The 14643-nt window shown below is 40.5% G+C and overlaps 1 protein-coding gene across 3 annotated transcripts in view; it reads left to right on the top strand.

The window, feature by feature from the left end:
- The window catches only part of APP (amyloid beta precursor protein), a 194270-nt gene that overhangs the window by 19060 nt on the left and 160567 nt on the right, over positions 1–14643 (top strand). Inside the window, exon 1 of one of the 3 annotated variants that reach the window (XM_058800411.1) lies at positions 2344–2363. The exons of the other annotated variants lie outside the window; for them this stretch is intronic. The gene's annotated coding sequence lies outside the window, so the exon portion shown is untranslated. Of the gene's footprint in view, positions 1–2343; positions 2364–14643 lie in introns of those variants that run through there. 3 annotated transcript variants of the gene reach the window in all.

Below are 14643 nucleotides of genomic sequence, written 5' to 3'. Positions count from 1 at the left end.
AGATTTGCTTTGAATTATTGCCTTTATTTTGCCTTTTGCAGAAGTGTGGGTGGGGAGACCTCCCAGGATCTCTGTCCCGTTGCCAAGCTGTGTGGTTCTGGTGCTGCTCCCCTGAGATTCTCCTGCCTCTCTGGGCTGGTGGGTTGCCAGGATCCATCACACCAGGTCCAGACGGGCTTGTGAGTGTCTTCTACACCAATAAAAAATCCTGTTCTCACTTATTGTGCAGTCAATAAACTCATAAGTCTTGTGAGATTTGTTTTCATTTCAGTGTTGTCTTTTTTGGTGTTCAGCTTCTTTTATCTTGCTCTAAGAGTTTTAATTCTTATTTAAGGAGCAGCAATGCAATAAAAGGTTCATTTAGGAAAAAAAAACCCCAACACCCATCAACACCCCTCCCACCCCCACTTCTCTCTCTAGCCATCTTTGAGAAACGTTGTGTCGCTGGTTTTTGTGACTTTTGACTCTTGACTCTGTTTTCTGTTGCTCAGAGACTGCTTTTGGTCACGTCAGAAGTCAAATTGCTGATCTGTCTGAAAGTGATCTTGGAGGGTAGGAAAATGGAAGATTTTACTTTCTACTCTGTGGCAGGTGTTATAAGAACCAGATTTGAATAGTTTTCCCAAGTTGATGGGAAGAGGGAATAAACAACTTACTGAGTGTCTTTGGAAAGCTCGTGATTCTCTTGTAGGAATCAAGGGGAAGAATAGAGAAAAAGCCTTATAATTACAAATAAATCTTTATGTGGTTTAGCATTTCCTAATTAAAAACCCTATAGATTTTGGGTGTGTGTACCTGCAGATTCATTCTTTGGCTTTATTTTGATGAACAGCCTATGTCATAGGATACCAAGTTTTCTTCCTAAGTCAGGTGGTACAGAAATCTAGAAACTGATGTGGTTTTTTTTGAGTCAAAGTATTCAGAAAAGAATACAGTTAGTCAACTGTTCCCATGACTGCAATTACATATTGTTAGTGGATATCAAATACCAAGCCCTGGGTTTGACTGGCAGGGGCTTCTCCCAGTCAGATCTCTTATGGAGCTGCGAGATTTCACTGGCCAGGTCCTGAGGGGGCAGGAGTGGAGTTCAGACCAATGAGAATATCCAGACTGCGTCTTTCAAAATGCTCTTTATAAGGGAGGGGTGCATGGAAAATAAATCTCTCTGTTGCCACACCAACATCTGGGGGCGAGTTGTGTCTTTGTCTCCTTGCCCCTCACCCCCCACCTGCAACCTAACAACATATCATAAAAAAGCATGTAAAAATTCCATTGGAAAGTGTCTCAATGTTTTCAGACCTCTGCAGCCAGATCACTTAATGGCATCTAAATTGATATGGTGTCAAAAATATAGAAGGCTTTGAATTTAGTGGGCCACATCCCCCTTGTTGTTCTGCTTGTGCTTTGAAAGGAGAAGGTGCTCCTGGGGTAAGAAGAGCATGCAGGCAGTAGTGCCCTGCCTGCCTTCTTGGGATGTGGCTCTTGAAGTCTGTAGGAGTTGCTCTGCTATGTATGAATTTTATCTTTTCTTTATGGAACTGGGCAGGTCACAGCTTTCTGGAGATATTCCTTTAAAATAATGTTTATTGTTTCTGTGTTACTTTGGAGACTTTATTTAAATTGTAGGTAGGGTCGAGGTGGGTGTCACTAACTCCATATGGGGAATTCTGACTACATAGGTGTGTCTTTCAGAGAAGGTTTCATTTTAGTCATTAAGGGAGTATCAAGGCCAGAAGATAAAAAGAATGTAGAAGTGAAATGGGAGTTAAACTAAGCAGAGTTAAACTAAAATTATACATGTCTTTTTAAATATAATTGTTCAGATTTGTGCTGGTGGTTTGTTTTAGTCTGCTTAGAAACTTTCTCTTTCCTCTGTTATTTATTGTCTCAGACCTCAAATGATGCTTAGTTTCTTGATTAAAAAAACCACCAACCATGATATTTCAGTGGGCTTCTTTTTTGGGTGGGTGTGATTTTGGTTTTTTTTTTGGAGTGGTTTTGTGTGTGTTAGTTTCTGTTTTTATTTTTACTTTTACAGAACCCTTGGTAGCTCCCTCTTCAATATACTTGAAAAGTATTCCTGAAACTTCCCATGTAGGGGGGGATAGAATATAAGAAAATATAGATAGTGTAGAAAGTAATCTCACCCCTAAGGAGTTGCAGCTGGGCCAATTATCAAAGATTGGGAACAGGCCTGAGTTTAACAGGCCACAGCTGAAGCAATGAGAAGACGAGTGCTATAATAGAGTGGGGTGGCTGGGAGAGAAGGGAACTGGAGTCAGTGCCTGCTTTGTGAAGAGGAAAGAGTCAGTGCTCCGAGGAGCTGCCTGTGAGAAACACCAAGAAGATATGGAGCTTTTGTGGTAAGGGAACAACAGTATGGAGCTCTTGTGATAAGATGATGACATCCCATACTGAGTCTCTCATTTTTTGGTGCCCAGAATAGTAACTGTTGGTCTTTTTGCTTTAGGTATTAGCAGGTTTATGTGCAATATGGTTATAAATTTGTGCTTGAAGTCAATAATGTAGTCCTGCAGCTTGTGTTGTTTTGATTAGATACTCAGAAATGCTTATCATAATTGCTATATCACTGGCACTCACAAAACACAGCTGTGGTTTTTAGGAGAGTGCTCACTTAGAGCATACCACAGGAATGTTTGATATTTTTTTTTTGACATAGCAAAAAATGCAGTGTTAATGAAAGGGAGATTGTGATTTAGAATTAGAGTGCTTCCTCTCAATGTCCCCTCAATTTTCGGTAAACCTTTTTGTTTTGTAGTTGGTTTCCTTGTTAATGCAAGGCATGTTATGACTTGTGTGAAGAAACATTTACTATACATACAGGTTTATTTCTTTTAATAAAAATATGCTTTTGTGTAATGGTGGTAGTTACTGGGGGATTTTGTTTTTCTGCATGTAGGTTGTTAGATCCATATACTACATAAATCCCTAACACCTTCCTGCCACTGACATATTTAATAGTTGGAGTTATCTGCAGAACTAATTGTGAGTTAGAAAATGGGTTTGGGTGCCTGAAACTGTTCAAAATATGTAGCCCAGATGTACTTGAAGGTACACATACAGCAAATACTTTATTAATGCTGGCTTAGCAGACACACCCATGTCTCTGTGTGGATTTCTCTCTCTTCCCAGTTAATGATGGGAGGCAATAAAAAAGGTGGATTAAAATTACATGCTTTGCTTGCAGTGATTATCCCTAGGTAAGGTGATGCTTCCTAAGTGTCCCTGTTGGCTTTGATGGTGAGGTGGATTAAAATTACATGCTTTGCTTGCAGTGATTATCCCTAGGTAAGGTGATGCTTCCTAAGTGTCCCTGTTGGCTTTGATGGTGGAAAGTCTTACAGACTCACATTTGGTCTTGTGCTTAGTGTGTCCCCTACACCATCACTGCTGTGCCCCCCACCTCTGCTTGTTGGTCTCTGCCACCCTCCTTCACTCATGCTTGAAGCTGTAGTGCCAGACACAGGGTTCAGCTGTATCTGATGGTTCTCTTCCAGAAGCACCTCTTCCGAGTCCTCTGCTTGGATGGTGTTTGCCATCCTGCTTTAAGTTTTGGTTTATAATTGCATGTGGGTGTGTTTGACCTGGGTTGTTGTTTTCCCTTCTTTGCGTGCATACACATACAGGTCCTACACAGATGATTTTCCTGAGATGTCAGAAGGAAACAATTTTCTCTGAATGAAATTTAGCTCTTGAGATGATCTTTTGGAATGGGGGGAGCAAGTGTGTGTTGATGCCCTTGTCTCCTGGGGAGGTCATGGCAGACCAAAGACCATAGGCTCTGGGAAGTTGTGGCAGCAGCTCTGGCCACAGAGAGCAACACATAACTTTCCCAGACATTTTCCTAGGGAAGGCTGTGAGAAGATCAGGGAAAAGAATGAGAAACAATTCTTACCTCCACTTGCTGTGCCTGTTGTTGTGCACAGGTGGAATGTGTTGTGGAGATTTGTTTACCAAAGGGTGATTTCTTAGTTGGACACTGGATGGTGTTTGGATGGATTGACCAATTAGGTCAAAGCTGTATTGGACTGTCTGTAAGGGTTATACAAGTCTCTTAATAAGTATAATATAGTATAATAGAATAAAGAACTGATCAGCCTTCTGCAATCATGGAGTCAATGCTAATTATTACCCAGATGGGGCCTGTGGTGACAGGAAGTTACTACAGTTCTCCCATGAGCCACATCTTTTTGTCAGCTTTGCCTATACTTTTATAAAGTGAGGCACTTGTTTTGAACAGTTATGGCTTTGAGAGATATACTCCTCCTCTGTCCTGGAACTGCTACCCTTTCTGAATGAGCTTATGCCTAAAGTCAGCGATGGTCAGTCTCCCAGCAGGTTCAGTAGGTCAGTGGTTCTAATAACTGCCAAAGTAAATGAGGATAAAAGACCAACTTAAAAAAGCCCAGCCTTTCTGGGCTAGGATGTATGTTTTGTATACCTGATTTTAGAACCTCTTGAAACCTGAACTGGAAGCAGTCATGCTCAGCCTTGTTTGGTTATGTGGCATGTGCTGCTATCGGTGAAAAAGCTTAACCCAGTTAAGCTTTGAAGGGGAAAATATCACAATGAAGCCTTGAAGGTGAAGACAGCACAGTGAGCATTGAGGATAGAACAGGTTGATGTTGTGGTACGGGGAGGACTGGTACAGTGCTTTGGTTTCAAGAAACTGTTGCAGCCTTGCCTTGAGTCCTGTGTTCAGCTTTGGGCACCCTGATATAAGAAAGATCTAAAGCTGTTTGAGGGAGTCCAAAGGAGGGCTGTGAAGGGCCTGGAGAGGAAACCATTTGAGAAACAGCTGAGGGCACTTGATCTGTCCAGCCTGGAGAAGAAGAGACTGAGCAGAGGCCTCACTGCAGTCAACAGCTTCCTCAGGAGGGGAAAATCACTTCTCTACAGTGACCAGTGACAGGGCCTGAGGAAATGGCTGGAGTTTCAAGGGAAGTTTTACTTGGATATTAAGAAAAGTTTTTTCACCCAGAGGTGGTTGGTCGTTGGAACACACTCACCAAGAAAGTGGTCATTGCCCCAAGGCTGCCAGAGTTCAAGAAGCATTTGCACAATGCTCTTGTGCACACAGTGGTCTTATTTGGGCTGTTCTATGTAGGGACAGTAGTTGGACTATTACAGCGTCCTGCGTGGGCGCAGTTGGCGAGAGAGAGACGGTGAATCTTGTTTCTTGAATCAGAAGGCTGAATTTATTAATATATGATATAATACATTATAGTTATACTAAAATAGAATATAGAGAGAGGTTTTGCAGAGCTGCTAGCTAAGCTAAGAAGAGATAGAAAGGACCCACAACAAAGTTGTGGCCAAGGACTCAGTCCCCTGGCTTGAACTGATGATTGGCTCTTAATTATAAACATAGAAAATGAGCCAATCAAAGTGAATCCTATTGCATTCCACAGCAGCTGATAACAATTGTTTACCTTGTCTTCAGAGGCCTCTGGCCTCCCAAAGACGCAGAAATGTGAAAGAAAGGATTTCTGTGGAGAAATGTCTGCGACATTGGACTTTGATTCAATGATTTGGTGTTTCCTTTTGATTAAAGTTGGTTGCTTTATGCTGTGCCTATACTGGCATTTATATTCAAATCACAAGGACTTGTGAGGAGAAGGTGCTGTTGTGCTAGTGCACTGGGCTTTAGCTGTACTGCACAGTGCTTGGAATGACATCTTCCACAGTGGAGCTCAACCAGATAATGTTCTCTAGGAATGCATCCCAAACATGCTGGCCTCTCACAGGTGCCAGCAGCACATAAGTGGACTAATCCTGATTGGAAGTGAAGCTCAGTGAGGACTGGTGGAAATAGTTCTGCTTTGCATGTCCTCTCTATTTCTAATGCAGTTGTAACTACAGAGGTGGTGGGAGGGCCAATGCCTGACAGCTTGTAGGGATTCTCTGTTTGTCTAAGGTGGTGTACCTGCAATGCTGTAGTCAAAAATGTAACAGTGAGTGCTGAAAGAAAAATGTGAGTATCAAACTCCTTTGGAAATTTGTTTTTGATGGGTTGGTTGTTGTAAGGAGGTGCTGGCTCTCCTGTGTCTCAGTGTTACCTGTCCAATAAAGGCACTGGGTATGCTGTCACCATGGTCAGAACCTGTGGTTAGACATCTCTGGCCTTGTGCTAAGGCTCCAAATAAAGGGGTGGGGAAATAAATAGTGTTTGTGATGAGAGACGTTCAGCTTGAGGAGAGTGTTGATTTTCAGGTTTTTTTTTTCATCGCTCCCCTTTTTATAGGGCAGAATGGTGTACAGCCATTTGGGGAAGACTGACTAAAGCAATCCATATTCCTTACAAAGCACTTGGTGACTCCTTTGTGTAATTTGGGATGGTCACATCCGCTGTTGTGAACAAAAATGTGCTAAGCTGGGCGGTGTGTGTGTCTGGAACCAAGGCTCCCCAGGCATCCCTGCTGAGCCTCAGGGCCTTTGAGACTGTCTGGTGCTTAAAGGAGCAAGAGCAAAGAGTTCCCTGTTTTGGGATAGCTCTTGCATTCTCTTCTGGCTTTCAAGTGGTGTTTTAAGGATGTGGTTTGCGTATAATGGTTGAATATAGGCTATAACTGGCAAAGATTGATGCCTAAGCTGTGTGTGTGATTTTGGTTGGGTTTTTGTTTCTGGATTTTGTGTTTTGTTTTTGGGTTTTTTTTATTCCTAGGTGCTGAGTACTTAGAATCTAATGAAATTCAGAGAAATTATTACTTCAGACATGGAGAGTAGGTCAAATTTTCTTGTGTGATTTATTTTTGGTGAAGATACTGAACAGCTTTATAGATGCCAAAATAAAATGGGCCTTGCTAAGAGGGGTAATGATCATAGTGTAAATATGAAATGGGTGAAATAGAAGTCTGAACTGGCATTGCAGGCTGTTGAGGTAGCAGACTTTGTGTGTTAAAGATAACTACTGCTACTTATAATTAGCTGTTTAGTGCCTGTCTGAGGAGAGAGTCAGATGGACAGGGTTCATTAGTACCTCTGAATTTGTATTTGCTCGAGTAGGAAATGTAAGTTTGGGGTTGTCTTCCCTTTTAATAAATAGTATATTAAGTTCATCCCACTAATAATATGCTGAAGTTTAGAGTAACAGAATTAAAGATGGAGTGTAGCAGGTTGGGCAATACTGAGTTCTGACTTTATTTCCTTTGATTGTGCACAAGCAAATGTGATGTCAGCACCCTGGCATCAGGCAAAATCACAGCAGTGACAGTGCATGTGTAGGGTTGAACACTCCAGCTCCTGGTGATTAAACCAACCAAACAAAACCATCTCTAGAAAATTACAATGTTACACAATTAGAAAAGAAATAGGACACACTCTGACACTTTTATATAGGTCAGTAAAGAGTTCAAAGTATGTATTTTCATGCTCTTTTGCTGAAAGTTGTGATGCTGATAAATTATTATGCTGTTCATTCTTCACTGATCACCTGAATTATTTTTCAGCTTCCATCTTCTATTTCTTCCTAAGAATAATACAGTTAGATATAGCAACAAAGTTCAGATGTTATGATTGAATTGAGATATTCTTAGTAATTTTTTATAAGAAACACATATTTATAATTAATTTATGGTCAAATACTCAGATGACTTGAAGAAAGGCTAATGATCTAGCATCATGTATTTTTCAGAATTTTTATCTGACTAATTTAAATGCTACTCATCCATTCTTATGTTTTTCTTAAACTAACAATCTGTTAAGAGTTCCTACCTATTTCTTTTCTTAGATTTGTTTAATTAAAATAAGAATTAAGAAATATTGTAGTTTCAGTAATTTCAAAAGCTTTTAGTGAGCAGCTCACTTATAGCCCTGTGTTACAAGTGTTCTTTAGCGTTACGTAAAAAAACTTAGTCTTGGAAGGAGAGGTTTGGACAGAACTGCAATGTCTTCTTTAAGCTACTACTGTAGGTATTTCCCAGTATGATTCTTGGAAGTGCAAAAATAATCAAAGTATGCAATGCATAAAGAGAAAACTGTGGTCAGTTATTGTCACATAGGTGATAGTCCTGGTTTGATGTTTCACTGGTGTGCTCATTTTTTCTTGGTTACCTGGAGAGCTTCACTTTTTAGTCTGCTGGGAATAAGGAATAAATGTGCATTATGTGGGATACTGTTCTCTCAGTGCAGAGTATTTCTCTGCTGATTATCTGCTGGGTTAACCAATGGTGTATATTTTGAAACAGTGAAATTAAATGAATGCCAGTTACAAATCTGGTCCTGTAGATGAAATAAGTAAGAATGTATAATTGAAGCAAATACTATGCTGACTATGCATTTTGCATATCTTGAAGCTGGATACACTTAGACAAGCAGTGACTGTGTACAGTACATGCACTTCTCCAGCCACTGCAGCACTGGTTGCCAGCACATCTTCCTCAGTCATTTTTATAGCTGGAAGAGATACTCTGTCTTACCTGTGACTGCAGATAAGTCAGGCTGACAGAGATGTGACAAGACAGGGCTCTGCTGTGTGTCAGGGCCTTAGAAGCAAGGAAAGGTTTCAGCAGTTAAGGATATGAAGAGGAACAGCTGGATATGGCAGCTCACATGTGAACAGCAGGCTTTGCTTTTGCAGAGAGAAAGCTATGTTTTCAGAAGGATAATAAACCTTAATGGATAATGGACCTTCAGCAGGGGGGAAATGTATGAAGGTGGCTGAGAAAATGGCCTCAAGTTGCACCAGGGGATGTTTAGATTGGATCTAGGGAAATTTCTTCACTGAAGGGGCTGCCAAGCACTGGAACAGACTGTTCAGGGCAGTGGTGGAGGCACCATCCCTGGAAGGATTTAAGAGATCTTTTGTTGTGCTTTAGGAATTATATTCCCCAGTTTAGTGCTCCCATCAAGACTCTCCCAAACCAGACACAGCTCACTGGCTCCCCACCTCCACCTTCCCCTGCCTTCTTGTTGTGGGGTGCAGTTGAGAGGTGGAGGTACAAAAAAAATGAAAATCACTGGTTGAGAGAAGAACAATTTACTGGAAAGAACGATGAGATAAGAAAAATAAACCGTAACAGCAACAACATTAGTAATAACAGGTATAAGATAAATGATTTACATGGAAAGTGAAACAGTACCAGACTATTCCAGGATATGAGCTGATATCAAATAACGGTAGTCTGGCCATCCCCTCTTCCTGGCTGCTGCAAAAAATAAACCCTGACCTGACTGAAACTAGAACATGTGTAGGTAGATGCAGCACTTGGGGGCATCATTCAGTGGTAAACTTGGCAGTTCTGGGGGTGTGGTTGGACTTCATGCTTTTGAGGGACTTTTCCAACTTAAATGATTTTGAGGTTCTGTAAGCACTTCCATCTTATGCCAGCGTGTTAAGGGATGATGCTGCAGCCAGTTAGTTCTATTACTGTCTGGAAGCCTATCCTTAGATTAATTGGGTGGATTTAATTGATTTTCCACACATCCCCTCTTCTGTAGCAAAATAAACTTGGAATGTGCATACTTTTTCTTCTGCATACTGTCCTCATTGCCAGTTGGTGATAATCAGACCATGGCTGTTTGTCATTGTTGCTGACAAACAGGTTTTGCATAGGCTCCTGCAGTGTGTTCCTGTGCTGGGGCTGTTCAATGTCATGTGCTGCCAGCTTGGGTGCCTGTGAATTCCTCTGAATCCATTTGGCCTCAGTGTGACCCAGATCAAATGTTGCACTCTGTGATCTTGTTACATTCTGTAGCTTATCTTGAGTGTTTTGATGCTTGCCTGACCATACACAAGTTTATTATCTGATTTTTTGCAATTTGTTTGTGATAAACTGAATGGCGAATTAGAAAAAGGGTTAACATTTCTGTTAAATAATTAAACCTTATTTTATCCTTATGCATGTGCACTTCAGTTATGTTTCATTTAGGTTTATGTGGTAGTTCAGAATTACCTTGGGTTGTCTTGAATTATCAAGAGTTATCTTGGCCCTTCACTGTGCTGGTGGGAGGAAGCCAGGCTCTGAGCCTGGGTTGGTGGCTCAGTTCTTCACTGTATTGACTTTCAGAAGCTAGCAGTCCCTGGGATTCTCTAGTAATTTACATTATTTTTCAAAACAAGAAATCAACAGAACATCCTCCTGGTGTTGGTCTGTCTATGAGTATTTTGGTTTATAAGCAGTATCTGTAGCTTCAGTGGTAATGGGTTTCACAGGGAAGCATCATTCTGCTCAGGGGAAGTGAGGATGTTCCTCACCAGTGCATTGATCTAATTGGGTGAGGAGCATTTCGTGTTTCACCGGTGGGTCTTTGTGGGACACTATCTTGAATTTACTGTGTGTTTTGTTTGTGAGAAAATAAATCTCTATTTTACTATTTAAATTGTGTCCTTGGCAAACTGGTTTAGAGGTTTGTATTCCCCAGAGGATTTAATTGGAATATGAGATGTAGTTGTCATTGCTGTACCAGTGTATACCAAATATACAGTATTGCAGTCTTTCTTGTGCAGGAAAAATAAAAGGTTCCTTTTGTTTACTTCTCATTTGCTCAGAATTCAGAGATAGATTTTGTAGACAGCCTAAGTACTGATTTTTATTGGAGTAGTACTGCTTTGCATTCTTTAATTTGTTTTTGTGTTCCTTGAAACTTGGTAGGCGTTTACTTTGGAACTGTCTTTGCAAATATTTCCCAAAACTGAATGTAGTATTCAGTTTCCAAAACTGAATGTGGCTGCTCTGTGGTGTTTGGATTGTGGGCAGCTTGTGTAGAGTTTGTGCTCTACATTTAGTACTCTGGTCAAATTCCCTGTCAGGAGTCAGCATCCCTGCTTATAGTCCTTGGATGTCGCATCAAGTGAAATAAAATGTATGTTATTTCTGCTTTCACTGAATGTAGAAGAAACAGATGTTTTCTGTGATGCTTTAATCTTATATTTTCATTTTTTAAGTGTCAGCAGAGCTGTCTGGGCAAGGTTTGCAGGTGGTGTGGGCTAATACAGGTGAAAGAAGTGGGAGTCCTTCCCCTCCTTTGCATCCCCTTATTCTTGTCACCCTCTTCTTTACTGCATTTGTTCTCTGAGAAAAACCAGAATTAGCTTCTTCTGAAGGGACCTATTGTTGTAGGGTGTATTTCAGTTACAGCCTGTCCCATTTTACTAATGTGAAGGAAAGAGATGTCCTGTTGTGTTAAAGGCTCTGGTTTCCATCCCTTATGAGCTGTCTCAGGCAAAGGAAGAGGAAGAATTTGTTACCTTGCATTTGCCCGTGTGCATTTTTTTACATTATAATGTACTAAACAGATTGCCTGTGCAGGCTCAGAATGAAAACATTGTGCATGTAACACTGATCCCTTCCAAGAAGAAATGCTTGAGTGTTTTTGTGTTGTGCTGGAGATCTGTGATTCATGGAAGACTGAATGGCAGCTGGGACAGTGCAGGTTTTGTAGCCATGTGCTGTTTTCAGTAGAATAAAGAATGAGAGGACTGCTCAAATAGTGGTCTGAAGAAGGTGTTTGGTCAACAGAGTTGATTTGGAGTGTTTGCTTTTCTAATAATTTGTTGTTAACTCTCAAGTGAGTTTCTCATCAAATTTTAGCAATAGTAAATTGCATAGTAACTTTGAATTTTTTTCCTGACAGACTTTGTAAGCAGCTTAATATACAGATAGCAGAATAATAACACCTCCATATCCCCAAATATGGATTTACAGAAGTTTTTTTTCAGTTTTTTCAGTCCTTAATGTTCCTAGCTTCCTCAATGGTGTGTTTGGAATGAAGTGAAGCCAATATTGGCTAAAAGCTCTGATTATTTTTAACAAGCTTACTTTCCTCTCTGGACTTCAGTCACTTTCTTTTCCCTTTCTTAAGTACCCAGTAGTTAGTTTCCTAGCAACTTACAGGAAAAAATTCTATAAATCAGAAGAAAGAAAAAATGTATAAACCCAACCCCCAACATCAGGCTAATTGCATTTGAAGGATTCTAATAAAATGTTTTGAATCACAGTGGGTAGATAGCTAATATTTCAGAAGGTTCTCTGAGCCAGAGACAGAATGTAGTATCTGTGTGAGGAGGAGAGTTTTGCAAGTCCTGTGAGAACAGGCTGAAATGTCTGATGACATGACCACCTTGAAACCTTGCAAGCACTAGAAAAAATACTTTCACTCCCTCATTTGTTTGAAAAGGCTACAAACTGATGGCTTGACACTTAAAACAAATCTGCATTTAATTTATTCTCTGTAATGTTGTCAGAGATGTATGTTGTAGACTCTAAACTTGTCAGGCAAACATATTCTGAAGATTTTCCAGGATGGTGAAAAACACGGGTATGGATTTAATTCACTGTGAATGTGGAAGAAAAACAGTAACTGTGTTTTCCCTGTTAAAAGCTGAGGAATTCTTGCAGAAGTACTAAAATTCTCTCAGATGTTTGCATTTGTAAATCAATAAGGTGGACAGATGTTTGCCAAAGTAAGGGATGGTTAGAGGAAGAAAAATGCCTTTGTGCCAATTTACTCTTTGGGAGCCTGGGATACACTCATTGTTAGTATACATTTAATGCTTATTTTCTACCTTTACGTAGCAACAGAAAATTAAGGAATATCTGAAACTAAGTACATATGCTTTTGATGATACTCTTTGTTACCTTGAAACAACTTCAGCCATCCTCATGGTTTTACAATGCTAGTAAAAACAGTGCTGGTGTTAATGGATGATATTCCATGTTATGTTAACAAAAGGAAGAACCACATAATTTACACTGGCTGACTGCAGAGGGTGAGGATGACATGTGGTCCTGTCATCAAAAGGAAGAACTCTGTTACCAGTTGGAATGAGTTGAGGAAATCTTAATAATACTCAGTTTTCAAGATATTGTGGTTGTGGGTGATTTGCTGATATGGAAGTACACCATTAGTGAAGTCCCCTTGGTATGTGTGTACATACTGTGAATGTAATACGAAGAATTGCCTTATTTTGAATAAATCTCAGTTTGGGGTCCTGCATTGTGTGGAAGTGCCTCACCACTCCAGACTGAGTGTGATGAAGAACACTTATCTTGGCTAAGCCTAGGCTGGGCACAAGCTAGGGAATTGCTGTCTTCTTTTGAGGGTTTCCAGAGCCTCTGGAGCCCAGCACTGCTGCTGTGCTGTTTTAAGCTGAGCCCTCTTGACATCTTGGCAAATGCTGGGAACTGTGACCATGTTCATGAGCTTGAGGACAGGAAGGGAGGAGCTGCCTGCTTATAGCTCACTGAGAATCTGTCTCCTGCTGGAAGGCTGTTGCTGCCAGCTCGCAGGAGAAGAACTGTAAGCCCCAGTGCAGATCTGACCTTTTCACCTGTCTTGGGTTGAAAGCACTAAGTAATTTCTGGTATCTTTCTGTTTTGAAGGTTGTGCTTGAGATGGTCTCAAGGCTCATATGAAGATGGAGTCGTCCCTGCTTTGACTTTTCACCTTTGTGTTATATTTTCAGGCCATCTTTTTACTATTTTCTTACTTTTGCTGTGCCTCAAGGAATCATGTCAAAGTTATTGTGGCTGCTGAGCGTGGCTGCTGCTGCTTTCAGCAGCAGAACAGGGTTGTAAATGGAAGTGGAATGTGAAGGGAGTCTTGTGATGGGGGGAATGGAAGGCAGGTGTTGGTTGCCTTAGATTACCTTAGCTAATCTGTGGAATAAGAGCAGATATTGAGGTAATTACTGATGTCACCTGTATTTGGTACTACATTTTCAGTGGTACCATTTCTTTCAATCTCTCAGCACAACAGGTGAAATGGAACCTAGCTGTGTAAGACATCTTGGGTTTAAAGGTTTCTTGCCCTGTGTGTGAAAATGAAATTGTGCAACTTTCAGAGAGCATATTCTTCCAGAAGAGGAAGAAACATCCATAGAAGAGGCTTTGTTGCAGCTTGGGGCAACTTTTGCCAACGTGGTTTGTACGTACTTCTTAATATCTGCAGATATACCTGTGTGGAGAACTGGAGGAGAAATAAACTGTTGTGTTGCTGCTCTGTTGTGTTTGGATTGTGGGGAGCTTGTATAGACTTTGTGCTCTACATTTAGTACTCTGGTCCAATTCCCTGTCAGGGTCAGCATCCCTGCTTATAGTCCTTGGATGTTGTATCAAGTGAAATAAAATACACATTATTTTTGCTTTCACTGCACACTGTTACTTAGCTGACCTTAAATAAAAGTTGACAGCCATTTTTTCTCTATTAGTGTATGGAAATACAGCTTCCTTGTACTCCCTGCACAAGGCATCATTAGTGTTCAGTGGGATTTTCTGTAGTAGAACACCAGGCTCAGTAGCCAAATAAAATCTTTTTCTTTCCATTGTTGCAGCGTGTGTGACATCTTTCATGGTATAATTCATTCTTATTACAGCTCAATAAAGCAACAAAGTGGGAGGTGGAAAAGCATAGTACTGTTTTCTCTTTCGTGATGGTTTATCAGGATGCTCTAGCTGACAACTGTCAAAAGCAAGATGATGTTTTAATCTTCCAGATTATTCAATTAAAAGACAAATGAAAAAATCCCCAAAAGTAACTCACTGTTTGAAGGATTTACATGTTCCAAATACAATGGAGCTATTTAAGACAAAAAGTGCTCACTTTTCAAGTATGTGGTTCCAACATTAATTAAAAAACCTGGAGGGTTTCTTACCCTCCTTTGCAGAGAGATAATGCTTTGGT

Source organism: Ammospiza caudacuta, chromosome 2 (genome assembly GCF_027887145.1).
Source record: "Ammospiza caudacuta isolate bAmmCau1 chromosome 2, bAmmCau1.pri, whole genome shotgun sequence".
NCBI lineage: Eukaryota > Metazoa > Chordata > Aves > Passeriformes > Passerellidae > Ammospiza > Ammospiza caudacuta.
Note: the sequence above shows the minus strand (reverse complement) of the source record. Positions and strands in the feature narration are given on the sequence as shown.